Source organism: Carassius gibelio, chromosome A8 (assembly GCF_023724105.1).
Source record: "Carassius gibelio isolate Cgi1373 ecotype wild population from Czech Republic chromosome A8, carGib1.2-hapl.c, whole genome shotgun sequence".
Taxonomy (NCBI): domain Eukaryota; kingdom Metazoa; phylum Chordata; class Actinopteri; order Cypriniformes; family Cyprinidae; genus Carassius; species Carassius gibelio.
Window position 1 is genome coordinate 12440933 of NC_068378.1, and position 27026 is coordinate 12467958.

The following is a 27026-nucleotide window of genomic DNA, read 5'->3' on the forward strand; positions in this document are numbered from 1 at the left end:
ATTTTGGATAGCTTGAATGGTTTTGCCGTGGTTATTTTTTGAAATTACCTTACAAAGGGAATCATTATTGTATTTTTAAATTGCAGCTTCCAAACACGTCAAAGAATTTTTTCATACAGATGAAAAAGTCATTCTGAGGAAATATGCATAGTTTCACGACTTTACAACACTGTATGGATAACAGAAAATTAAAAAACTGTCAGACATCTCATCTCACTCTGTCCCTCTGTTTGAGTATATGTGCTTAGACTTCCATTGTCTGAGAGAAATTGCGCCCCTACAGGTTCAATTACCGGACTTTTACTTTCACTTTTAAATCGGTTAAAAATACAAATAAATACTTAGATTTAATTCACACTGACAAGCTAAACCAACATATCTGATTATTACCGGTTCAGGGCTCATGGATAAATTATTTCTTGCCAGAGATACGTGAGAAATAGGAGAGATGAATCACCGCTGTGACCACGAGCGTCTGGAGTAAAGAGCTCAGAAAAAAACTAATTTATTCCTGTTTTAAAGCTTTTAAAAATAAATTATTACAGCGATATCACACAATCAACCAATTAGAACACACCAAGAGCTAAATTAAGATGTTTTTGAACTGTTTGTGTGAAAATGAAATATTTGTGGCTGCCTATCTGAAATCACCGCCTCCGATCAGCGCGTACAGTGTCGAGCTCAAAACAAACGAATTTATTCTTGTTTAAGAGCTTTTTTAAATAAAATATTACCACAAATGCACACAATAAACCCATTGTAACACTACAAGAGCTAAATGCAGGTGTTTGTGACCTGTTTAAGTGTGCAAGCGCGACTGGCAGAATAACATATCTCTCGAGCTGCAGGATTCTGGCTTTCGTCGTACGAACGAACACATAACGGACAAGATTATTTCAAAACACATAATAGCTTGGCGAATATAAACGAAAACAGCCACGTGAACATAAACTGTTGAGAAATAAATCTGAAGTGGATCTACTGGATTTGAATATTAAAGTGACAACATTTACCACTTGCTTCTGTCTTCAATTGTAATCTATATAAAAAAGGAAACTCATTCTTGGCTGCTTTTTTAATGTGTGCGTATTTATTTATTTACCTTTTTATACATTTTGTATAATTTCATAGTTTGTGTATTACAATAAAAACAAAATCTCATGGATGTAACAGTACATCTGTTCAGCTCACAGATCAATACTAAGCTGTAATGCAAGCAGAACTTTCACAAATGCTTATGAGTCATTTAAGGATTTGATAACACTGTAAAATAATGTCTAATTTGTTAACATTAGCAAATGCATTGATAACACTTTATAATAACTGCACTCATTAGTAAATAGTCAGTTCATGCTTTATAAAGCCTTGTCCCAATATTAATAGTCAGTAGTAAGCAGTTTATAAATACAGCTATAAATAGCTTGTCCTTGGTTTATAAGCACATTTATTAAAAAGGAGAGTAAGTTATCTTCCTATGAAAAATAAAAGATAAAAATAAACAAACAACAACACAGATTGATACAGAACTCAGAAATTTTATTGTGGATTTATAATAAAATCAGCCTGTAAATGAATTCATACTCCTCCTCATACTACTCCATACTCCTTTTTCAACATGATGCCAATATACTGAGATGTTAAATTGTGAATGGGTTTAGGATACCTTAAATGGTGTTGCCATAGAGATTTATTAAAGTAACATAAAAAAATACAATAGTTATTTTACTATATCTTTACAAATTTTCATTCTAACTCTTCATAATTTTTTATATAAGTAGAAGTCCTCATTTGAAGGAAGCACAGTAAGTTTCATAGCTTTATCATTTTCAAGAGCCAGCATAAAATTAAAACTATCATAACTTATAAATCAAGCTTGCAATTCTTAGTACCTATAATGGCCACCAGAGGGAGCTATAGGATTACTTTTAAATAATTATTGTAGAAACTAGTATGATTTAAATCATTTATAGAAATCTTTCAAATAAAATAATATGTATTTTAGGAATTTTACTGATAAAATGACCCTCACTTAATTAGAATAACAAGCTGAAGTATTGTGAACTGTATATTAAGAATAATTCTTTATAGGCTTTATGGACAGATACGTTTTGAGTGACTCTTGAAGGTTCAGCATCACATCCTCTTTTACCACTGTTTAAAGAATTAATCTTACAGAACAGGTGTGAATGAATTTTGGATAGCTTGAATGGTTTTGTCGTGGTGATTTTTTGAAATAATAGTAAAAAAGGAACCAGTAAATGTCTTTTTATTTTTTTAAAGTGCAGCTTCTAAACACTTCAAAAAAAATGTACACATAGAAGACCAGTCATTCTGAGGCATATTTCCTCAGAATGACTGGTCCCATGACAATAGTTTCATGACTATACAACACTATATGGATGATAGAAAATTAAAAAACTATCATACATCTGATGTCACTCTGTCCCTCTGTCACTGTAGGTAATGTGTGTGTGTGTGTTAAGTGAATTAGGTGTGAAACTATCAGGGAGCATTTAGTCTCCAGTGCCAACATTTTACAGAACTGCCACTTTCCTGGAGTCTCAGAATTACAATGTGTCAGGTTCTGAGAGATCTAAGATTCCAAAAAATGATTTAATTAGAATACCATGAAGTATTGTGAAATACTATATATTAAGACTTTATATATAGGCTTTATGAACAGATTAGAGTGACTCGTGAAGGACCAGCACCACCTTCTCTTGTCCGATGGTTTGAGGAATATATTTTCCTGAATCCGGAATTAAGATTTAGGAGCTCATTTTTATTCCACCTCCTTTCCTGAAAGTCTGTCTTGCAGAATTGACTAAAAATTAATCTTCACATTAATTCCTAATTATTTTGCTATTCTTTTTGTCAGTTCTTCTTAACCTGTTTTTTTCTTCTTCTTTTCTGACCTCATGACCCTGTCAGCATTTTTGTACAATGGTCAAGTCTTAATTTATCCATTTCTGTATTGCATTTGTGTTTGATATTTCTCATGGGTATTTCATAATTTTCGACTTTGAGTTAAAACAGTTTGAGTTAAAACTCTTTTTTAGCGCATTTCATCTGTAAAAGAAAACATGGCTAATGATTCTGCACACATGAATATAAGGAGTTTTTCTCTTCCAGCTTTCCTGGACTATTGTATAGCACTCATAAATGATTAAATAAAAAATAATGGTAGTTATTAAGATTGATATGGTTTGGAATTGGTAAAATGTGCTTGGAAAAAAATCACAATAAAACAATGTTTTAATGTTTAAGTTTGGAATATTAACTGACATGAATCAATTCTATATAAATATTATTCATGTTAACATAATGTTTATAAATGAAATCTTATTGTAAAGTGTTACTAAAGTTATATATATATATATATATATATATATATATATATATATATATATATATATATATATATATATATATATTAGGGGTGTAACGATACGTGTATTCGTATTGAACCGTTCGGTACGACGCTTTCGGTTCGGTACGCGGTACGCATTATGTATACCGAACGGTTCGTTGGAGTAATTAATTATATTTGAAAAAAAAAAAAAAAAGAGAGAGAGAGAAATATAATGATATGCGTTCAACAAGGTAGCCCAATAACCCAAACAACGTAACAGGCAACGCCCCTGAATATATAACTTTAGTTATAAGTTTAGTTTTTAACATAATGTTTATAAATGAAATCTTATTGTAAAGTGTTACTAAAGTTATATATATATATATATATATATATATATATATATATATATATATAGTTCTGTGAATGTGATTTTAAAGTCTAGATGATTCGGATTAACCCTTTAACTGCCATATCCCTTAAAACTTCACTGCCAGAGGGATATTGTGAATGCATGTGCCCGCTGGGCACAGTTTACCTGATGCCACCGGGGTGGTGATGGCATTGGTGGCTTGAGCCCGCCATCGCTGCTTGCAGCTATATTTAGGGCTCAAGCCTGGAGGGCGAGAGCCCTATTGTTTTCCTTAGGATTATTTTTTATTATTATTATTATTTTTTTCCAACGTTACGGGGGCTTTTGGGGTCCTTAACATGCTCGAAAACTCTTGAAAATTGGCACACACCTTGGAACCTGCGGCCATTAGGGCTGGGCAGAGACAGATACACGGGCGTGACACAGGGGCTCTACAGCGCCCCCTGGAATACTGAGGGCCATATATCATACATACTTGCACGTAGACACACGAAACTCGGTACACATGTAGATCTCATCAAACCAAACAACTTTCGTACTGCATGTCATAGGCTCCGCCCAACAGGAAGTTGGTTATTTAGGGTTTAGTATTCATATTTTTCGTCAAAGTTGTGGGGGCTTTTGGGGTCCTTAACATACTCAAAAACTCTTGAAAATTTGCGCACACTTTGGAATCTGTGGCCTTTAGGAGCCTGCAGAGGCTGGGACCCGGGCGTGGCACAGGGGCTCTACGGCGCCCCCTGGATCACAGTCAGAAATGTTGATGTATGGCTCACACATTATCACACATATGCATATGAAACTCAGTACACATATAGATCTCATCGTGCCGAACAACTTTCGTATTGCATGTCATAGGCTCCGCCCAACAGGAAGTCAGCTATTTAGAGTTATGTAAAAAGCGCATGCTCTGGAATTTGAAATACTTGTCATAGGTTTTTTTGCCGATTGCCACCAAACTCGGTCAACATGATCTCAAGACATTGGGGATGAAAAATTGCCAGGGGATTTTTTATATCTCGAACGGTTTGCTCGTGGCGAGGTGTTGAAATTATGGCGAGAAATGAGAAACAGGAAGTGTCTAATACCATCCACATACATTTCCTGATTTTAATCAAACTTCATCAGATTATTCTTTGTATGATGTCGATCGCATATATGTGACTATTAGGAGTCAAAGTTATAGCGCCACCAACTGGCAGCAGGAAGTGTGTAATTTTCAAAATGCTTTGAATTCAGCATCTTATTATTACTCAATTTGCTTCAAACTTCATCAGAATAATGTTAAAACACAGCCTATATAAATCTGCTGGGGGGATATTGATATCTAAAAATATTGTTGCCGTGGCAACATGTTAAACTGGAATACTTCTCAGGTGATTTTGAGGCATATAACATGCTTAGAATTTCATCAAACTCAGAACACATATCAGTATTTATGATAACTAAACACTGGCAAAAGTTCATAAGAGGGCGTGGAAGAGGCACTCTATAGCGCCACCTTTTGTCAAAAGTGGGGGGGTTAGTTTTAGCTACAGACACCAAACTCGGTACAAAAATTGTTCTCATCAAGACGGACAACTTTCTAATTCACAGTCATCAGCTACGATCAACAGGAAGTCAGCTATTTTGATTTGAATGTGGATTTTTTTTTTACATTTAGCTGTGAATTAATGCATACTGCTCAGAGGAGAGTAACACTATACACACCAAACTTTGTCTACATGATGCCAAAACATTTTAAACAACTTAAATTGCCAATAGATTTTGGATAGCTTGAACGGTTTTGTCGTGGTGATTTTTTTTAAATGACATTAAAAATGGAATTATTAATTTTCCTGCATTTTTAAATTCCAAACACTTCAAAACCTTTTTTCATACAGACAAAAAGTCATTCTGAGTAAATATGGATAGTTTCATGACTTTACAACACTGTATGGATAACAGAAAATTAAAAAACTGTCAGACATCTCATCTCACTTCTGTCCCTCTGTTTGAGTGTATGTGCTTAGACTTCCATTGTCTGAGAGAAATTGCGCCCCTACAGGTGCAATTACCGGAGTTTTAGTTTCTCTTTTAAATTGGTTAAAATACAAATAAATACTTAGATTTAATTCACACTGACAAGCTAAACCAACATATCTGATTATTACCAGGTCAGGGCTCATTAATAATTGATGTGTGGTCAGTGATACGTGAGAAACACAAGAGATGAATCACTGCTCTGAGCATGAGCGTGTGGAATGACGAGCTCAGAAAAAACGAGTTTATTCTTGTTTTATAGCTTTTACAAATAAAATATTGCAGCGATATCACACAATTCACCAATTAGAACACACCAAGAGCTAAATTCAGATGTTTTTGAACTGTTTGTGTAAAAATTAAATATTTGCGGCTGCCTATCTGAAATCACCGCTCCGATCAGCGCGTAGTGTTACGAGCTGAAAACAAACGAATTTATTCTTGTTTAAGAGCTTTTTTAAATAAAATATTGCCACCGATGCACACAATACACCAATTATAACACAACAAGAGCTAACTGCAGGTGTTTGTAACCAGTTTAAGTGTGCAAGACTATTTGAAAGTGCGACTGGCAGAATAACATATCTCTTGAGCTGCAGGTTTCTGCCTTTCGTTGTACGAACGTACTGGATTTGAATATTAAAGTGACCACATTTACCACTTGCTTCTGTCTTCAATTTTAATCTATATATATAAAAAAGGAAACTCATTCGACTTGGCTGCTTTTTTAATGTGTGCGTACTTATTTATTTACCTTTTTATACATTTTGTATAATTTCATAGTTTGTGTATTACAATTATAAAAACAAAAATAAATTTAGCCACTCACATAGAAATAGCTTAGGCCTTATCCTTTTTCTGACAGTTTTAGGGATTTTTAAAAATCCTAAAAAAAAAACTTATTTGTGCTGCAAATAATAATTTCAAACTCATTTGATACTGACCTATGACATCCTGTGACATTATATTTATTGTAATTTACATAATCTCATGGATGTAACAGTAAATCTGTTCAGCTCACAGATCAATACTAAGCTGTAATGCAAGCAGAACTTTCACAAATGCTTATGAGTCATTTAAGGATTTGATAACACTGTAAAATAATGTCTAATTTGTTAACATTAGCAAATGCATTGATAACACTTTATAATAACTGCACTCATTAGTAAATAGTCAGTTCATGCTTTATAAAGCCTTGTCCCAATATTAATAGTCAGGAGTAAGCAGTTCATAAATACAGCTATAAATAGCTTGTCCTTGGTTTATAAGCACATTTATTAAAAAGGAGAGTAAAGGGTCAGTTATCTTCCTATGAAAAATAAAAGATAAAAATAAACAAACAACAACACAGATTGATACAGAACTCAGAAATGTTATTGTGGATTTATGATAAAATCAGCCTGTAAATGAATTCATACTCCTCCTCATACTACTCCATACTCCTTTTTCAACATGATGCCAATATACTGAGATGTTAAATTGTGAATGGGTTTAGGATAGCTTAAATGGTGTTGCCATAGAGATTTATTAAAGTAACATAAAAAAAAAACAAAAGTTATTTTACTATATCTTTAAAATTTTTCATTCTAACTCTTCATAATTTTTTTATATAAGTAGAAGTCCTCATTTGAAGGAAGCACAGTAAGTTTCATAGCTTTATCATTTTCAAGAGCCAGCATAAAATTAAAACTATCATAACTTATAAATCAAGCTTGCAATTCTTAGTACCTATAATGGCCACCAGAGGGAGCTATAGGATTACTTTTAAATAATTATTGTAGAAACGAGTATGATTTAAATCATTTATAGAAATCTTTCGAAATAAAATAATATGTATTTTAGGAATTTTACTGATAAAATGACCCTCACTTAATTAGAATAACAAGCTGAAGTATTGTGAACTGTATATTAAGAATAATTCTTTATAGGCTTTATGGACAGATACGTTTTGAGTGACTCATAAAGGTTCAGCACCACATCCTCTTTTACCACTGTTTAAAGAATTAATCTTACAGAACAGGTGTGAATGAATTTTGGATAGCTTGAATGGTTTTGTCGTGGTGATTTTTTGAAATAATAGTAAAAAAAGGAACCAGTAAATGTCTTTTTATTTTTTTAAAGTGCAGCTTCTAAACACTTCAAAAAAAATGTACACATAGAAGACAAGTCATTCTGAGGCATATTTCCTCAGAATGACTGGTCTCATTACAATAGTTTCATGACTATACAACACTATATGGATGATAGAAAATTAAAAAACTATCATACATCTGATGTCACTCAGTCCCACTGTCACTGTGGGTAATGTGTGTGTGTGTGTGTGTGTATGTGTGTGTGTGTGTGTGTGTGTTAAGTGAATTAGGTGTGAAACTATCAGGGAGCATTTAGTCTCCAGCGCCAACATTTTACAGAACTGCCACTTTCCTGGAGTCTCCAGAATTACTCGGTGTCAGGCTCTGAGAGACTTAAAATTCCAAAAAATGATTTAATTAGAATACCATGAAGTATTGTGAAATACTATATATTAAGGCTTTATATATAGGCTTAATAAACAGATTAGAGTGACTCGTGAAGGACCAGCACCACCTCCTCTTGTTCGATGGTTTGAGGAATATATCTTCCAGAATCCAGGATTAAGATTTAGGAGCTCATTTTTATTCCACCTCCTTTCCTGAAAGTCTGTCTTGCAGAATTGACTAAAAATTAATCTTCACATTAATTCCTAATTATTTTGCAATTCTTTTTGTCAGTTCTTCTTGACCTGTTTTTCTCTTCCAGCTTTCGTGGACTATTGTATAGCACTCATAAATGATTAAATAAAAAATAATGGTAGTTATTAAGATTGATATGGTTTGGAATTGGTAAAATATGCTTGGAAAAAAATCACAATAAAACAATGTTTTAATGTTTAAGTTTGGAATATTAACTGACATGAATGAATGCTATATAAATATTGTTCATGTTAACATAATGTTTATAAATGGAATCTTATTGTAAAGTGTTACTAAAGTTATATACATATATATATATTGTTCTGTGAATGTGATTTTAAAGTCTAGATGATTCGGATTAACCCTTTAACTGCCATATCCTTTAAAACCTCACTGCCAGAGGGATATTGTGAATGCATGTGCCCGCTGGGCACAGTTTACCTGATGCCACCGGGGTGGCGATGGCATTGGTGGCTTGAGCCCGCCATCGCTGCTTGCAGCTATATTTAGGGCTCAAGCCCGAAGGGGCGAAGAGCCCTATTGTTCTTCTAAGGATTATTCTTGTTATTATTATTATTATTATTTTTATTTTTTATTAAACCTTCCGGGGGTTTTTGGGGGCCTTAACATGCTCAAAAACTCTTGAAAATTGGCACACACATTGGAATCTGCGGCCATCAGGACGCCGCAGAGGCTGGGACCCGGGCGTGGCACAGGGGCTCTACAGCGCCCCCTGGAACACAGTCAGAAATCTTGAACCATAGCTCACACACACTTGCATGTATTTATATGAAACTCAGTAGACTTATAGATCTCATTGAGCTGAACAACTTTCACACTTTATGTCATAGGCTCCGCCCAACAGGAAATCAGCTATTCAGGGCTGTTTAAAAAAAGCATGCTCTGGAATTTGAAATACTCCTCTGAGGTTTTCAACCCGTTCGCCACGAAACTCGGTGAACATGATCTCAAGACATTGAGGATGAAAAATTGCGAGGGGATTTTTGATATCTCGAACGGTTTGCCCGTGGCGAGGCGTGGAACTTATGGCGAGAAATGAGAAATAGGAAATGTCTAATAACATCCACATACATTTCCTGAATTTGATCAAACTTCATGGGTTTGTTCGTTGTATGATACCGATTGTATATATGTGACTATTAAGAGTCAACGTTATAGCGCCACCAACTGGCAGCAGGAAGTGTGTCATTTTCCAAATGCTTTGAATTCAGCATCTTATTTTTACTCGATTTGCTTAAAACTTCATCAGAATAATGACAAAACACGGCCGATGAAAATCTGTTGTGGGGATATTGATATCTGATATAGTGTTGCCATGGCAACGTGTCAAACTTGAATATTCTGTTATGGTGATTTTGAGGCAGATAACAACCTCAGATTTACATGAAACTCAAAACACATATCAGTATTAGTGATAGCTAGACAATGGCAAAAGCTTTTAAAAGGGCGTGAATGAGGCACTCTATAGCGCCACCTTTTGTCAAAAGTGGGGGGGTTAGTTTTAGCTACAGACACCAAACTTGGTACATAAATTGTTCTTATCAAGACGGACAACTTTCTAATTCACAGTTATCAGCTACGACCAACAGGAAGTCGGCTATTTTGATTTTAATGTGTATTTTTTGAGATTTTACAGTTGTGAATTAATGAATACTCCTCACAGGGGAAGTACACTATACACACCAAACTTTGTCTACATGAAGAAAAAACATCGAGGAACTTAAATTGCGAACAGATTTTGGTTAGCTTGAACGGTTTTGTCGTGGTGATTTTTTGAAATGACAGTAAAAAAGGGAAACATTAATTGTCTTGTATTTTTAAATTGCAGCTTCCAAACACTTCAAAGCATTTTTTCATACAGATATCAAATAATTCTGAGGAAATATGCATAGTTTCACGACTTTACAACACTGTATGGGTAAAAGAAAATGTGAAAACTGTCAGACTTCTCAACTGACATGATCTCACTCTGGCCACTCTGTCTGTGTGAGGAAAGGGAGGGGGAGAGGGAGGGGGAGTGTGAGGGGGTTGGTGACTGTGAATTTTTGGTGACTGACAGTGTGTGTGGACTGTAGGGAGGGGCTGTCTGGCAGAGAGAGAGAGAGAGAGAGAGAGACCTTATCATCCCTTTAATAATCAGGAAAAAAATATCTGTATTTTAAATTGTTATTGTTTTTGTTGTTGCTAATGGTGGCGTTTTTTTCCTTTCATTACAGGTTAAGAAATCTCTTAGGCCTTATCCTTTTCTGGCAGTTTTAGGGATTTAAAAACATCCTAAGAATCCTTATTTATGCTGCAAATAATAATTTAAAACTCATTTGATACTGACCTATGACAAACTGTGACGTGACATGACATTTATTAATCTCATGGATGTAACAGTAAAACTCTTAAACTGACAGATAAAGCTGCAATGCAAGCAAAACTATTTCACAAATGCTTATAGGTTATTAAAATCATTACAAAACACTAATAAATTATTTAAGGATTTGGTAACACTGTAAAATAATGTCTAATTTGTTAACATTAGTAAATGCATTGGTAACACTTTATAATAATGGCACTCATTAGCTAAGCATTAGTAAATAGTTCATGATTATAAAGCCTTTTCGCTTAATAATAGTCATTATAAAGCAGTAATACATCTATAAATAAATTGTTCTTGGTTTAAAAGCACATATATTACAAAGGAGATTAAAGTCTCAGTTGTCTCATAAAATAAATAAATAAATAAACACAACCCAGTTTGATTCAGAATTCAGAAATATTTATTTCAAGATGCAATAAAAGGAAACTGTACACTTAAATAGCTTTTGAGCGATTCTTGAAGGACTAGCATCACCACTTCTTGTACGATGGTTTGAGGAATATATCTTCCAGATAGTACCGCCGCTCCCTATATGCAGAGTATGCAGTATTCGCAGGGCACCAAATCCCAGAAGGGGCACCATCCCAGTTGCTCAAAAAAAAAAAGAAAAAAAAGAAAAAAAACATGCGCCATTCTCCCATCCGCGCTCGTGACAGATCACACCACATGTTTGCGGCTGAATGTTCGTAATTGATGGATGGACATCTATGCCTGGGTATAGGACATCAGCAATCCGGCACAGAGAAAAGAAAACTAAAGAAAGAAAAAAAAAACAGGCATAAAGCTGTCTTGACATTGGACATTCGAGAGTCTCAAATTTAGGGACGGTCTCTAAAGTTACATGTGATATTGTTATACACTTTTCTAACGTCAGTAGCATTTGAAGAGAATGACTTACAAAAACAACTGTAATTGTTCATCTAGGTGACAGCTATAATGCACAATTAATTTGAATGTTTGATATTTATTACAACAAACTGTAAGTCATATGTAAATTATGCTACTATTTCACATGGGCTCAAATGCAAATTTGAAGCTCAATAGCATTTGAGAAGAAAGACTTGCAGTCACAAAACAATTGTAATGTGTTCATATAGGTGATGGCTATAATGCACACCTTATAAATTTTTTATAAATATAAAAATAATGTGTTACTAAAGTTATATATATTGTTCTGTGTATGTGATTTCAAAGTCTAGATTGGTCGGATTAACCCTTTAACTGCCGCATCCCTTAAAATTGTATTGTCAGAGGGTTACTGTAAATGCTTATGCCCGCTGGGCACAGTTTTCCTGATGCCACCGGGGTAGCGTTGCATTGATGGCTTGAGCCCGACATCGCTGCTTGCAGCTATATTTCTTATTATTTTTTTTATTTTTTATTTAACCTTCCGGGGGATTTTAGGGGCCTTAACATGCTCAAAAACTCTTGAAAATTGGCACACACATTGGAATCTGCGGCCATCAGGACGCCGCACAGGCTGGGACCCGGGCGTGGCACAGGGACTCTACAGCGCCCCCTGGAACACCTTCAGAGATCTTGAACCATAGCTCACACAGACTTGCATGTATTTATATGAAACTCGGTACACTTATAGATCTCATTGAGCCGAACAACTTTCACACTTTATGTCATAGGCTCCGCCCAACAGGAAGTCAGCTATTCAGGGCTGTTTAAAAAAAGCATGCTCTGGAATTTGAAATACTCCTCTGAGGTTTTCATCCCGTTCGCCACGAAACTCGGTGAACATGATCTCAAGACATTGGGGACGAAAAATTGCGAGGGGATTTTTGATATCTTGAACGGTTTGCCCGTAGCGAGGCGTGGAAATTATGGCGAGAAATGAGAAACAGGAAATGTCTAATAACATCCACATACATTTCCTGAATTTGATCAAACTTCATTGGTTTGTTCGTTGTATGATACCGATCGTATATATGTGACTATTAAGAGTCAACGTTATAGCGCCACCAACTGGCAGCAGGAAGTGAGTCATTTTCAAAATGTTTTGAATTCAGCATCTTATTTTTACTCGATTTACTTAAAACTTCATCAGAATAATGACAAAACACGGCCGATGTAAATCTGTTGTGGGGATATTGATATCTGATATGGCGTTGCCATGGCAACGTGTCAAACTTGAATGTTCTGTTATGATGAGTTTGAGGCAGACACCAACCTCAGATTTACATGAAACTAAAAACACATATCAGTATTAGTGATAGCTAGACAATGGGAAAAGCTTTTAAAAGGGCGTGAAGGAGGCATGCTATAGCGCCACCTTTTGTCAAAAGTGGGGGGTTTAGTTTTAGCTACAGACACCAAACTTGGTACATAAATTGTTCTTATCAAGACGGACAACTTTCTAATTCACAGTCATCAGCTACGACCAACAGGAAGTCGGCTATTTTGATTTGAATAGTTAAATTGAGCTCTGATTTAATGCATTCTCCTCAGAGGAAATGTTCACTATACTCACCAAACTTTGTCTACATGTTGAAAAAACATTGAGGAACTTAAATTGCGAACGGATTTTGGTTAGCTTGAACCGTTTTGTCGTGGTGATTTTTTGAAATGACAGTAAAAAGGGAATCATTAATTGTCTTGTATTTTTTAATTGCAGCTTCCAAACACTTAAAAAAAAAATCATACAGAGATCAAATCATTCTGAGGACATATGCATAGTTTCATGACCTTACAACACTGTATGATTAAAAGAAAATAAAAAAAACTGTCAGACATCTCAACTCACTCTGTCCCTCTGTTTGAGCAATGCATGTGTGCTGACTGAGTGCATGTGTGTGTGTGAGAGTGTGTGTGTGAGTGGGGGATGGGCATGAGCTGAGTGGCAGACACAATGAGAGAGAGAGAGAGAGAGAGACTTAATCATCTCTTTAATCACCAGAAAAAAAATGTATTTTAAATTGTTATTTTTTGTTGCTGTTGCTAACATTGCTGTTTTCATTACAGCTTAAGAAATCTCTTAGGCCTTATCCTTTTCTGACAGTTTCAGGAATTAAAAACAAAATTCTAAAAATACTTATTTGTGCTGCAAATAATAATTTCAACTCATTTGATACTGACCTATTCCATCCTGTGACATGACATGTATCTACATTTTTTAAATCTCATGGATGTAACAGTAAAACTGTTCAGTTCACAGATCAAGACTAAGCTTCTTTCACAAATGCTTATAAGTCATTAAAGGATTTAATAACACTGTAAAATAATGTCTAATTTGTTAACATTAGTAAATGCATTGGTAACACTTTATAATAACTGCACTCATTAGTAAATAGTCAGTTTATGCTTTATAAAGCCTTGTCCCAATATTAATAGTCAGTAGTAAGCAGTTTATAAATACAGCTATAAATAGCTTGTTCTTGGTTTATAAGCACATTTATTAAAAAGGAGAGTAATCTTTTCAGTTATCTTCCTATGAAAAATAAAAAAAAATAAAAATAAACAAACAACAACACATATTGATACAGAACTCAGAAATTTTATTGTGGATTTATGATAAAATCAGCATGTAAAAATGAATTCATACTCCTCCGAGAAGACATAAGTAGTTCACACCAAACTTTTTCAACATGATGCTAATATACTGAAGATGTTAAATTGCGAATGGGTTTAGGATACCTTAAATGGTGTGGCCATAGCGATTTATTAAAGTAACATAAAAAAATACAATAGTTATTTTACGATATCTTTAAAATTTTTCATTTCAACTCTTCATAATTTTTTATATATGTAGAAGTCATCATTTGAAGGAAGCACAGTAAGTTTCATAGCTTTATCATTTTCAAGAGCCAGCATAAAATTAAAACTATCATAACTTATAAATCAAGCTTGCAATTCTTAGTACCAATAATGGCCACCAGATGGAGCTATATGATTACTTTTAAATAATTATTGTAGAAACGAGTATGATTTAAATCATTTATAGAAATAATATGAATTTTATGTATTTACTGATAAAATGACCCTCACTTAATTAGAATAACAAGCTGAAGTATTGTGAACTGTATATTAAGAAATAATTCTTTATAGGCTTTATGGACAGATAAGTTTTGAGTGACACTTGAAGGTTCAGCCCCACATCCTCTTTTACCACTGTTTTAAGAATTTATCTTACAGAACAGGTGCGAATGAATTTTGGATAGCTTGAATGGTTTTGTCGTGGTGATTTATTGAAATAACAGTAAAAAAGTAACCAGTAAATGTCTTTTTATTTTTTTAAAGTGCAGCTTCTAAACACTTCAAAAAAATGTACACATAGAAGACAAGTCATGCTGAGGAAATATGCATAGTTTCATGACTATACAACACTATATGGATGATAGAAAATTAAAAAACTACCATACATCTGATGTCACTCTGTCCCTCTGGGTAATGTGTGTGTGTGTGTGTGTGTGTGTGTGTGTGTGTGTGTGTGTTTGTGTGTTAAGTGTGTGTGCTGAGTTTGTGTGAATGTGTGGGAGAGGGGATGGGCTTGGTGTCAGAGAGAGAGAGAGAGAGAGAGGGAGAGGGAGACTTAATCATCTCTTTAATCACCAGCAGACAAAAAAGCAATTTGGTGTTGTTGTTGTTTTTTCATCATTACAGCTTAAGAAATATCTTAGGCCTCAACATCAACTGTTGATAGCCTACTCCCAAAATTAATAGTCATTAGTAAGCATTTTATAAATACAGCTATAATTAAATTGTTCATGGTTTATATGCACATTTATTTTGAGGAGATTAAAGGCTGTAATCTTCCTAAAAAAAAAATAAAAATAAAAAAAAATAAAAAAAATAAACAAACACAGAACTCAGAAACATTTATTTCAAGATGCAATAAAAGAAAACTGTACACTATATATATATATATATATATATATATATATATATACAATTGCATAAGTTTATATATTTTTTTTTTAATCAAGTGTACAGCTAATAATAATAATAATAATAATAATAATAATAATGCATTTTATTTAAGGCGCCTTTCAAACCACTCAAGGTCACCGTACAACAAGTAACAACAGTAACAATATTAAAACAAAAAATAACAGCAAATAACAATGTCAATAAAAAAAACACAATAATATCAGAATAGCACAACATATTGTGGAATACTATATTAAGACTTTATATATAGGCTTTATGAACAGATAGGTTTTGAGAGATTCTTGAAGTACTAGCATCACCTCCTCTTGTACGACGGTTTGAGGAATGTATCTTCCAGATATCTTCCGCTCCCTATATGCAGAATAAGCAGTCTTCGTAGGGCACCTACTCCCAGAGGGGCCACCATCCCAGTAGCTCAAAAAAAAATAAAACATGCACCATTCTCCCATCCGCGCTCGCGACCGCTCGGACATTTGCGGATGAATGTTCGTAATTGATGGATGGACATCTATGCCCGGGTAAAAGACATCAGCAATCCGGCACAGAGAAAAGAAAAATAAAGTAAAAAACAAAACAAAAACAGGCATAAAGTTGGCTTGACATTGGTTATTCGAGAGTCTCAAATTTAGGGACCGTCTCTAAAGTTACATGTGATATTGTTATACACTTTTCTAACGTCAGTAGCATTTGAAGAGAATGACTTACAGTCATAAAAACAACTGTAATTGTTCATCTAGGTGACAGCTATAATGCACCATTAAATTGAATGTTTGATATTTATTAAAACAAACTGTAAGTCATATGTAAATTATGCTACTTTTTCACATGGGCTCAAAAGCAAATTTGAAGCTCAATAGCATTTGAGGAGAAAGACTTGCAGTCATAAACCAATTGTAATGTGTTCATTTAGGTGTCAGCTACGATGCACAACTTATAAATTTTTTATATATATTAAAATAAAGTGTTACTAAAGTTATATATATTGTTCTGTGTATGTGATTTCAAAGTCTAGACGGGTGGGATTAACCCTTTAACTGCCATATCCCTTAAAATTTGATTGCCAGAGGGTTACTGTAAATGCTTATGCCCGCTGGGCACAGTTTTCCCGATGCCACCGGGGTGGTGTTGCACTGACGGCTTGAGCCCGCCATCGCTGCTTGCAGCTATATTTTCTTTTGTTCCCCTTTGAAGAATGACTTTAGACATTTTATTTACATATTTAACCATGGATGAAAGAAACGAGGTTTTCGAGAAAGAAAGCTCCATGGGCTCTAGTGGGAATTTTGATACGTTTAAATGAATGGAAATCTTATTATTTTTTTTTTTTAAGAGTCAAAACATTTTTTGTGATATTTTACATGCTGAGAATGTGGTATAACAGGAGAGGAATACATCTGAGACAAGGTGGACACGAAGGTCGTCCTCAACTACCTCATCCTCCTCAACAAAACGCCTTTTTTCCTCACTGATCCTCCTACAGTCGTCAGCTGCAGAAGTCAAAGTGAATCTTTGCACACTTCAAACAGTGCATTGGGGAAAAAAAGCGAGTATCAGCTTGAATTCGTACAGCTTATTTTTGTTTTGCAGTATGTGTGTGGTTTGAAGAGTTGCTGGTGGATTTAGGCCCTGAAGGCCATGTCAGTTACAGATACAGGAGGATATAATCTTAATCTACTTAACAGGACCCTGTTCTCCTCTCAAATGATACTGAACTTGGAATCAGCCTGTATACTTGTGTTATCCAGTGCATTTGAACAAAGAGGATTTGATTCTCACTTTAGGACACATATTTTAAATAAAGTATTTCAAAATATAAATACTTTATTGGCACCATTTTTCAAATAAAATAATAATAAATAAAATAATACAATTAAATTAAATTAAAAATACTTTTGTTCAGCAATGATGCATTAAATTGCTCGGACGAGACAGTTAAGACATTTATGTTACAATTTTTTTTATATAATTTTCATATTTCAAAATTAGAAAATGTTCATGTTCAACTGATCTATTATTATAATCTATTATTGTGGCTTTTACAAAACCATTAAGCAGCACAATTGTTTTCAGAACTGGCAGACAAACTCTTGAACCAATTTATATATACTGTATATAATTTTACTTATGCATTCAGTCAAGCATACTTTTCCATGCATTTAAGTGCACTTCTCTTAAAAAAAAACACCCTGCTATTAATATTCTGCACCTCTCGTTTCCATCCAAAAGTGTTACATTTAAGTCAGATCTCGCTGTGATTGCGTGAGAATGTAAATTTCCTTCATTCTTGACAGACCAGCAAAGGATGAAAGTTACACAGCGGTGCAGACATGTCTATATGAGTAAAAATTCAGAAACACAGACTGCGAAACGAATCCCCTCATTGCATAGATCCTCCTCATTTTCAAAATGCAAAAGGCTGTTTAAAAACTCGCCTCACTTCTCTAAAGGGTCCGATGATTTGAGGAAAGTTTGTGAGCTCTTCGTTTAATAATTAAAGTGCTTCACTACTTCAAAGCCTGCTGTGTTTTATGCACATATGGTTTTAATGGTTCAATAATATATAATTTATTAATGAACCTTAATGTGTCCCTTTATATATCAGACTCATAATCATCCAAGCTCACTTCACAAACATGAAGAGATTTTCCATTGTTGTATCTGGGAATTAGCAATGACAGCTGAAAAGAATTGCATGAAAAAAAAGAAGAAGTAAATTCTGAATTGTAAACAGATTTTTTGTGTGTGTGATGTATGACACATTTATATTTGATAACATTCACTATAAAAAAGTAATTGGGCATGAACTAATTTGGCTTAGTTTATTTTAATTTATGACGCATATCCATATTACAAGCTTTTTTTCCACAACCTAAAAACTGGATCAGAAATAATCAATAAACAAATGCCTCAGAGACAACATCAAAACACTGCAGTTCTTGCGGTCGGGCTGATTTGTGGGCTTGAGTTGATGGAGAGCTCTGATGTGTGTTGTAAGCACGGATGACTTCATGTGTTATGTTAGTAATAGAAGTGTCAGAAGCCCACTCTGAGAGCTCGTCTTCAGAGCAACTCTTCACTCTGACCTCATTCAGCTTTCAAATGGCCATCTTTTAACTGAACTTAGTCACTTTGAGTGTTCACACAAACCCCAGACAGACAGGCCAAGAATTGAAATGACATCTTTTACAACCCCAGTGCTTGCAAAATGAATTCTCTATGTCATTTAATTGCAAATGTGCTTATACGTGTAAAGATCAAACCTTTAAATGTGGGTTAGTCTGTATGTGAGAATCATAGCTTTAAATGCAAAGACATCAAATCATCAACACTGAAACTGCTTCAAGTGAAGTAATGCTGCAATAAATCAGCAGAGAACATGAATACTTCTTCAATATTTAGATTTCAGAACAGTATTTCAGTCTGCAAAGTACATTTGACATAAAGAAGTGACTGTTCTTGTTGGGGCAATTGAGTGTCAGTCACTAATCAGGAGGGACACTATGTCTTGCTCTTGCCCCTTTTGTCATTTAATCTGTCTCGAATCAGTAGTCCTGGGGGTTAAGAATGAGGAGGGGTGATGGACAGAGAGAGGGATGGAAAAAAGAGGATATGGGGACACCCCACTGGTTTTGGCTCAGGAGGAACCATTCACACAGAAGGCCTTCTTGGGTTATTCCCACAGTACTGTCTTACTAAGCAAACACACACACACACACACACACACACACACACACTCCAGTCAAATTAGATTAGAATCATCTTCTTTCTCCCTATATTGCAATGCTGGCCTTTTCATTGCAATCAACCCCTGACACAAGAGGATGAACAACTTTAGGTTTTTATATTTTCTGAAGCTCATACAAAACTCACTGGGTGGATACCAGGGTGTTGCTATGTAGTTCATACAAGAGCTTTTATTTATTTATTATTATTTATTACTAAGTAATTGCTTAGGTATTTGGGTTTTGTTAAAAGATAGAATACACTATACAAATCTGAACAGATTTTAAAACACTTGGCATCACTAATGACCTTGTAAATGGTTACAGAGAAAAACTGGGCATTATACATTATACACATTTTGTTGCAAGGAGACACATAAATAAAAAGTCTACATTAATTTACCAAATGTCGATCCAAAATGGTGTGATCTTCTTTTCTTTGTGGAACGCAAATATATAAATGTTGGTAACCAAACTGTTTTGGTGACCATTGTGTGGGAACAATGCCCTTAACATCATTACAAAGGACAGTTGATAATGAAATACATTTGTTTTTATTTCTCAATAGGCACTGAATGAACTAGTGTGTGAAGCTAAAATTCAGGCAGAGGACAAGAGGACAAGAGCAGTGTGTGTGTGTGTGTGTGTGTGTTAAAGGGTAGGGGTGTCAGTGAGAATCCATCCAGCTGTTCATTGTGTCAACCTGTTACTTCCCTGAGAAAGGAAGTGAGGCGCCTGTGTGTGTATATTGAGAGAATCTGAGAGCAGTCTCTTTATTACTGCCATCACCACACTTTATCTCTCATTGTTCACCCTATTCAGCCATGAAACCTCTCGCTTATGCATTTACAACTGGGTGTATGCAGTGGGCCTCAGCAAAGATTAATGTACATGCTCCTGAGAGAAAGTGAGAGCAACTATGCGAGTTTTGACTAACAAAAGCTGAAGGCTAATTCCTAAACATCATGTCATAACCTTTGGAATAAAGCGATTCCCAAACTAAAATGTTTAATTGTCCAGGTCAGTAGAAGAATCTGAATGCAGGGCGCTGTGAAAAGACCAATGAATTATGACTATCTCAACAAAGCTTGTGACTGTTTCATCCTGCAGACCTGTGAACCGACTGCCTTTAAAGTCTGATGAAAGAGAGAGCATGAGTGAGTGAAAATATAGATTAAAAAGAAGTTCTTCTCCCCTAAGATTTGAGCACTAAGCAGCTTTCATTTATTCTCTTATGTCCTAAGTAAGACGTTCTGTACTATTACTAAAGGCATTCTGGGAAACTTTCAGTGGAGGACTCAAACTTAACTCGGGCTTGAAGCACTTATGCATAAACAAATTTAATCACTGGCTTCAAGGAGAGTTATAGCTTGGTTAAAATATCTAATAGGACTATTTAGTCGACTTAATTTGATGATTTAGAGCCGTCTTGATCCATCAGAGGAAATTACAAATAGAAAGGGTACTTTTGGAGGATTGGTTTTTGGGCCTGAGTATGAGAGGCAGAGGGAGGGAAAAGAGAGATGATGAAATAGAGAAAAGGAAAATCCTCCAGAAAACTTTCCTCTCCATTCATTATAGCACATGGAAGCCAATTCATGTGGCAGCAAATTGAGATCAAAGTCAAATTAAAGCTGACCTGTTCAAAGGCAGATAAAACTAAGTGAGCCTGCAGTGATTTTTTTCCCGTTGATTTCTTCCTCCTTCATTCTCTCCTTCATTCTTGTGTTGTCCCTTCTGCCGTGATCCGTGGGACTTCCTCCTCAGAGTGTGCCTAAGTAAAAAGTCCTTCAGAAGATTGCTGACATGACTGAAAAAACACAACAGAACCCCTAAACATTCAGCCGAGAGAGAACACCACAATAATAAAACTCATAAAAATAAACGACACATAATAAAGTTGAGAAAGCTATTATGAACTATTCTGAATGGCGACTGAGCTCTGTTCTAAAGCCTAGTCCTACCCAGTAGGCAGAATTTTAAAGGATTATCCGTTCTCCCAAAGTGAAAGTTTCCAAAAAGAAGGCATCTTAAGTTAAGCCAAATTCACAGGCTGCATCATATGTAGTTTTCAAATAGACTGCAATCTCATAATGCATTGCAACAAGGTCTGTTGCAAAACCTTGTTGCAATGAAGAAAATAAATAAAGATGGTGGATGGAGAAAATGTTAATCTATAAAGTGTAATATACATAAAGCATACTATTTTACCCAAATTGTCTGTTTGTGTATGTCTTGAACCACAGGATTCATATTGAAACTCTGTATCTGTAGTGAGTGACAGCTCCATTTATTATAATTAGAGCATTCTAGTGTTATCATGCTGCTCACAGTTTTGTTTTTCATGCTGCCGCATCTTTGCAGTCATATATATTTATTTATATTATTTTACTACAGCAACTGTCCACACTCCCTCCCCCCCATTTTGATTGACAGCTCTTTTCTGATAATTGATCAGTGGTTATTTAAAATTCTCTACAAAGACAGTAATCTCACAGGTAAACACAGGCTTTATTGCCGCTAATTGGCCAAGGGCCTCCCTCTTGGACAGGGAGAGGCTGTTTGGACTCGTGCCATTGGACTCGCCAAGTCTTCTAGTTGGTCTCGACCGAGTCCAGCAAAAAAATAAAATAAAAAATTTCTCCTTCAAAACAAAACCACATTTGAATGATGTCACGACTGAAAACGTGTGGCGCGCCGCTCTCCTTATTTCCAAAGCACTCAGTAGCCTGCGCTTGCGCTCCAGTGGCGTCTGCTGTTGCTGGGCAACCATGACCCGCTCTCCATGATGACGCAGAAGTTTCAGCAAAGAATAAATGGAATTCCAGCACTTAAAATCACTTTCAGTAGCTCTGCTAATAGATTCATTTAAAAAATGGCTATCCTTGTACAACTATGATAATCTGTTTCTCCATCTTGCCTTAGCTTTCAGTATTGTTCCGGGAAAGGATGTGCATGACCAGTGGTGCACTTACTGCGACCTTTATATATAAACTTTATATATGACATTACATATTTACATTTTCATGTAACAGCCAGTATTTGTATCTGTAACAATCACAAAATTTTTCCTATCTGCATTCGGATACAACATCGTACAGTTACTTGACAAGACTGTTATGACTTTTTATATATTTTTTCGTAGTTATCACTGAACAAGTATGTCGTGTTAAACTGAAATAATTATTAATTTCTAAAATGATATTTATCATGCAAGCAGAGAGATGTCATGACAAACGTTTAGTGATCATTTGAACACGACTGAATCTATTCAATGCGCACATTCTCATTACGCAGAACACTTTGAGCGAGTCTTAATGTTAATGAACTTCACTAAATAAATGTGTGTGTGCCGCGCAAACCAGCAAAAGGTGCAAACATGTAGGACAAGTAGACAATGTATCCGTATCGAAGCTGATTATTAGCCTACTCTTGAGAGAGAACTGGTTTGGTTTTTGAGAGACTGAGACGCGCAGCGCGGCTGTTTGATTGGCGAGCGCGCTGTGCTTATTCCATTCATTCGTATCATGGTAGCCTAAGCTTTCAATATATGCCTTTTAAATATATACAAATAATATAACGTGTAGCTATGATGTATTATTATAGGTAAAATTCCTCTTGCAACGCTCTGATTTCTGAGAGATAAACAGAGAGGCGACAACAATGCGGTGTTTGATTTGCGATCTTTTCACTCATAAAGTTTACATTCATTCACTTCTGGCGCTGATGCCCTGGCTCACCTGTTATCTAGCAAACACCAGACTGTGTCAGCTTCAGCCGAGTATTCAGGCAAAATTATTCCTTGAGCGTCATTCGTTTTTTAAGCCATTATTCGTGCCATTCCGAATAAGGTATTCGGCTTCAGGCACAACCCTAATTATTACATTACATATTTTATTTTTACATGCAACATAGATAAGGTCATATAGTAACAGCTCCACGCAATATTGTAATTCTAAAATTCACGTCGCACTTGCAAACACTTTGTATGCATTATGGTTAATGCATGCTGGAGTAGTCGATTGTTTCCAACAGCGCCGAGTAGTCTATGCAAGCACTAGCACAGTATGACAAAAATTTCGCTGTATTTATGTGCGCATGTCCAGTAGAGCCAAACGTATCCATTCTAGCCTTGCTGCGCGCATTTGTCATATCCCGAGCTTTGCGTGTGTCTGTGCACTGTGCCAATTAGGCATAGTCATATACATTTTTTACCACAGATATAATGTCAACAAAAAATAAAGTACATAAAAATTATTTGACCTTACAGTTCCAAACTTTGTTTGTTTATCCAAGTTTAGCTCCCAGGGTCGGACTGGGGGTAAAACCAGTACTCATTAGCAAGGCCCCAAAGGAAGAGAGGGCCCTTGAAAAGTATGAATCTGAAATATATATTTTTTACCTGGATATTTTCATGGGTGGGGGGCATGGGGGCCCATCAGGACTGCCTATGCATAGGGCCCAGGATCTTGTTTAACGCCCCTGTTAGCTTTAACCCTAATTATACACACTTGAACCTAATCAAGCTCTTACTAGACACACTAATCTTCAAGGTGTTTTAAGGCCAGTTGGAGCTAAACTTTTCAGGACATTGGCCATCCAGGATGTAGTTTGGAGACCCCTGTCCTACAGAGTTGTTACTTTGCACATGCTTTTTGATCATTACAAATAATAATGTAAAATGATTTTCTTAGAATAGGAGATATGCTTTCTCTCGCATCACAAACATTATCAGAAGTTAAGTATGTGGTCTTGAAGAGGACCCTTTTTTCTTTCATTTGGACTCGGTCTTGGACTTGGACTCGAAACTTTTGGACTTGGACTTGACTTGGACTCGAACCTCTTTGGACTCGGTCTTGACTCGGTCTCGACTAGTCCTGGACTTGGACTTGACTTGGACTCGACAAAGCCGGACTTGACTACAGCTCTATGAGGAGGCATGGTCTTTAGCAGTTTTTTTTTTTTACTCAAAGAGATATTTTTTCCAGAGAAACTATGTGGGATAAGATGGGGGGGACGTGATATTTTCACCCGAGGTTCGGCGTTTCCTTTCATGCAGCCACATGTGGAGTGTCTCTTCCTCTGAAGTTGTTTGGATTAGGCAGGACAGGAGGAAGGGAACACGCACATTTTCCCTGGAACTCTGTTTGCCTGAGCCTCTCACAGAAATTAAACAATTTCACACACACCACGAGAGGAAGAGAATGGAACAAAAAATAAATGAGATGAGCATGGGAGTCATCATGGGTGGTGTGAAAAAATGACAGAAAGATGGAAATAAGAAAAGAGAGTCATGACAGAGTAAAAATAAAGAACGGTATTTGGGCAAAAGGCAATTAAGAGAAAAAATCATAAATGTAAATTAATTTATTATAAAAGACATATCATGCTCATTCAGTGCAACATAAAAGGATATTTTGAATTTCCTTACTGGCTGCTCTTTTCTGTGCAATTACAATGAATGGGATTGGAGCTTTCAAGCTTCTAAAAGGATGTAAGAGCAGCACAATATGACTCAAGCTTTATATTGTAACAAACATTTGTAATTTCTCAACTGTGGATCACACCAAGAACTGGGAGACAGATGTTGGTGTAGATGTTTGAGAGCATTACCTGCACAGCTATGAGGAAAAGCCGAAACAGTCAGCATTTCTGCTATTCCAGCTGTCACAGAAAGAAAGACTTCAAAACTACCTATACTTTCCTGTCTGTAATTTGTACCTGAAAATATGGAGTAGATCATTTCATATGTATAATTTCAAAAGTATGCGGCACTAATTAATCACCTGTTGTTGTTTTTTTTACTGATTTGACTACTACACAATATGTTCTTCTTTAATTGTGTTACAAACAAATCACAATGTGTTTTAGACAACTATTTAGTTTTCTTTTTCATCGTTCATCCAGAAAACTAACATCTGCACTGTAACTAAATTACAGTTCAAAGGCTTTGTTTACAGGAAAAGTGTTTACCTCAAGTCTCAAAGACAGCACAGACACACATGCTAAGAAACCTTACACACAGAGGAACGTGTCAAGGACTTAACACCTGGACAAGCTGAAAGGAACAGAGGAAAATGCCTTTTAATCTGTCCCAGATATGGTTTCATAGCTGTGAGCACTCATCTTTGCCTATCCGACCCCCTTCTGACACTCTCCTGCACGCAAAGATTACTGTACCCATGCAGATTCCTCCAGCTCTTATACCGAAACAGCCTCAGCTCGCCTGCCACTCGCACACACACAGACACGCACATTAGGAAAAGCATGTGGCCTTTTTTCCATTCCCCTAAGAAAGAAAAGGCCCTGAAATCATGACAACAAAGGGGCCGATATATTCAAACAATTTCCGAATCAAAGACATCCCCAATTTGGTTAGTACCCATATAAAATAATAAGATCAGATATATTTAAGGTTCCAATTGCTGCTGCTGGACAAGATTAAATGGAGAGTGAATGGAGTCTCCTGAGAAAAAAAAGACTCAACATTGAGACTCATATCTCAACATTGTCAACTGAGCTTTGTCATTATCTGCAAATCAGTATAAAAGAAACTCAAATATTTCGAATTAAATGTATTCAAAAACAAAGGATTGATGACATTTAATTGTCTGTTTTAATGTACACGTATAAGATCAATATACTATTACATACATAAATAAGCACATACACATACCAGTGAAAATGAACTGTGAAAATAATACTTGATCTAGGAGCTTAAAATAAGACAGATTCCATCCGAGAGCCTGTAATATTCATTGAAGCCTCATTTTTCATTTACATTAAAATTAAATATGACATCTACAAGCCATGAATATTGGTTCACCTGTGAAGCCAACATGATGAAAGTGTTCCAATGTATCATTAAACATGTGGTTGGTGTTACATGAAACATTCCTTTCTCGCTCATTCTTTAAGCAGTTGCTCATTCAAGTTGCATGCAGCTTGCGATGTATGACATTCAGTTCTCCCTATATACTTTTGTCATTGAAGCTGATGCATATAAAACGGCTTCTTTTATAGAGTTAACCCTGATGGTTTATTCTATAATTTATTTTTTTAAGAGAACTTGATAGACCAACCTAAATTAAACTTAGAACTTTCTCTGAGCTATAAAAATGCCCTCTGGCTATATATAAATGTCATAGAACAGAACTAGTCCTCATTAACCCTGCAATGTTTATTCTTTACATACTAAAGTCAGCTGTCAGGACTGAATCCTGCTCTAAGGCAGTCAAAAGCAGGCGGTCCCAAAATATTCTACAGACTGATATATACAAAAAAATGATATTATATAGTTTGAAGTGAGAACAGAGTCAGACAACACCCCTCTTCCTCTCTGTTTGTGCTCAAACGTCAGCGCATCACACGCTGACATACGTCAGAAAACAGGGTCAGGTACATCTTTCAAATGCAGTCTCTTTGAGACACACTGATCTTTTGGAAAATGCTGCTATCAAAAGTATTTGATTAAACATTGCAGAGAAAACACACACTCCGCTGTTTGAATCCTATTTGTTTTGCCCTCTTTTTCTCTCACATCTTCTCCTCTCGCTGAGAA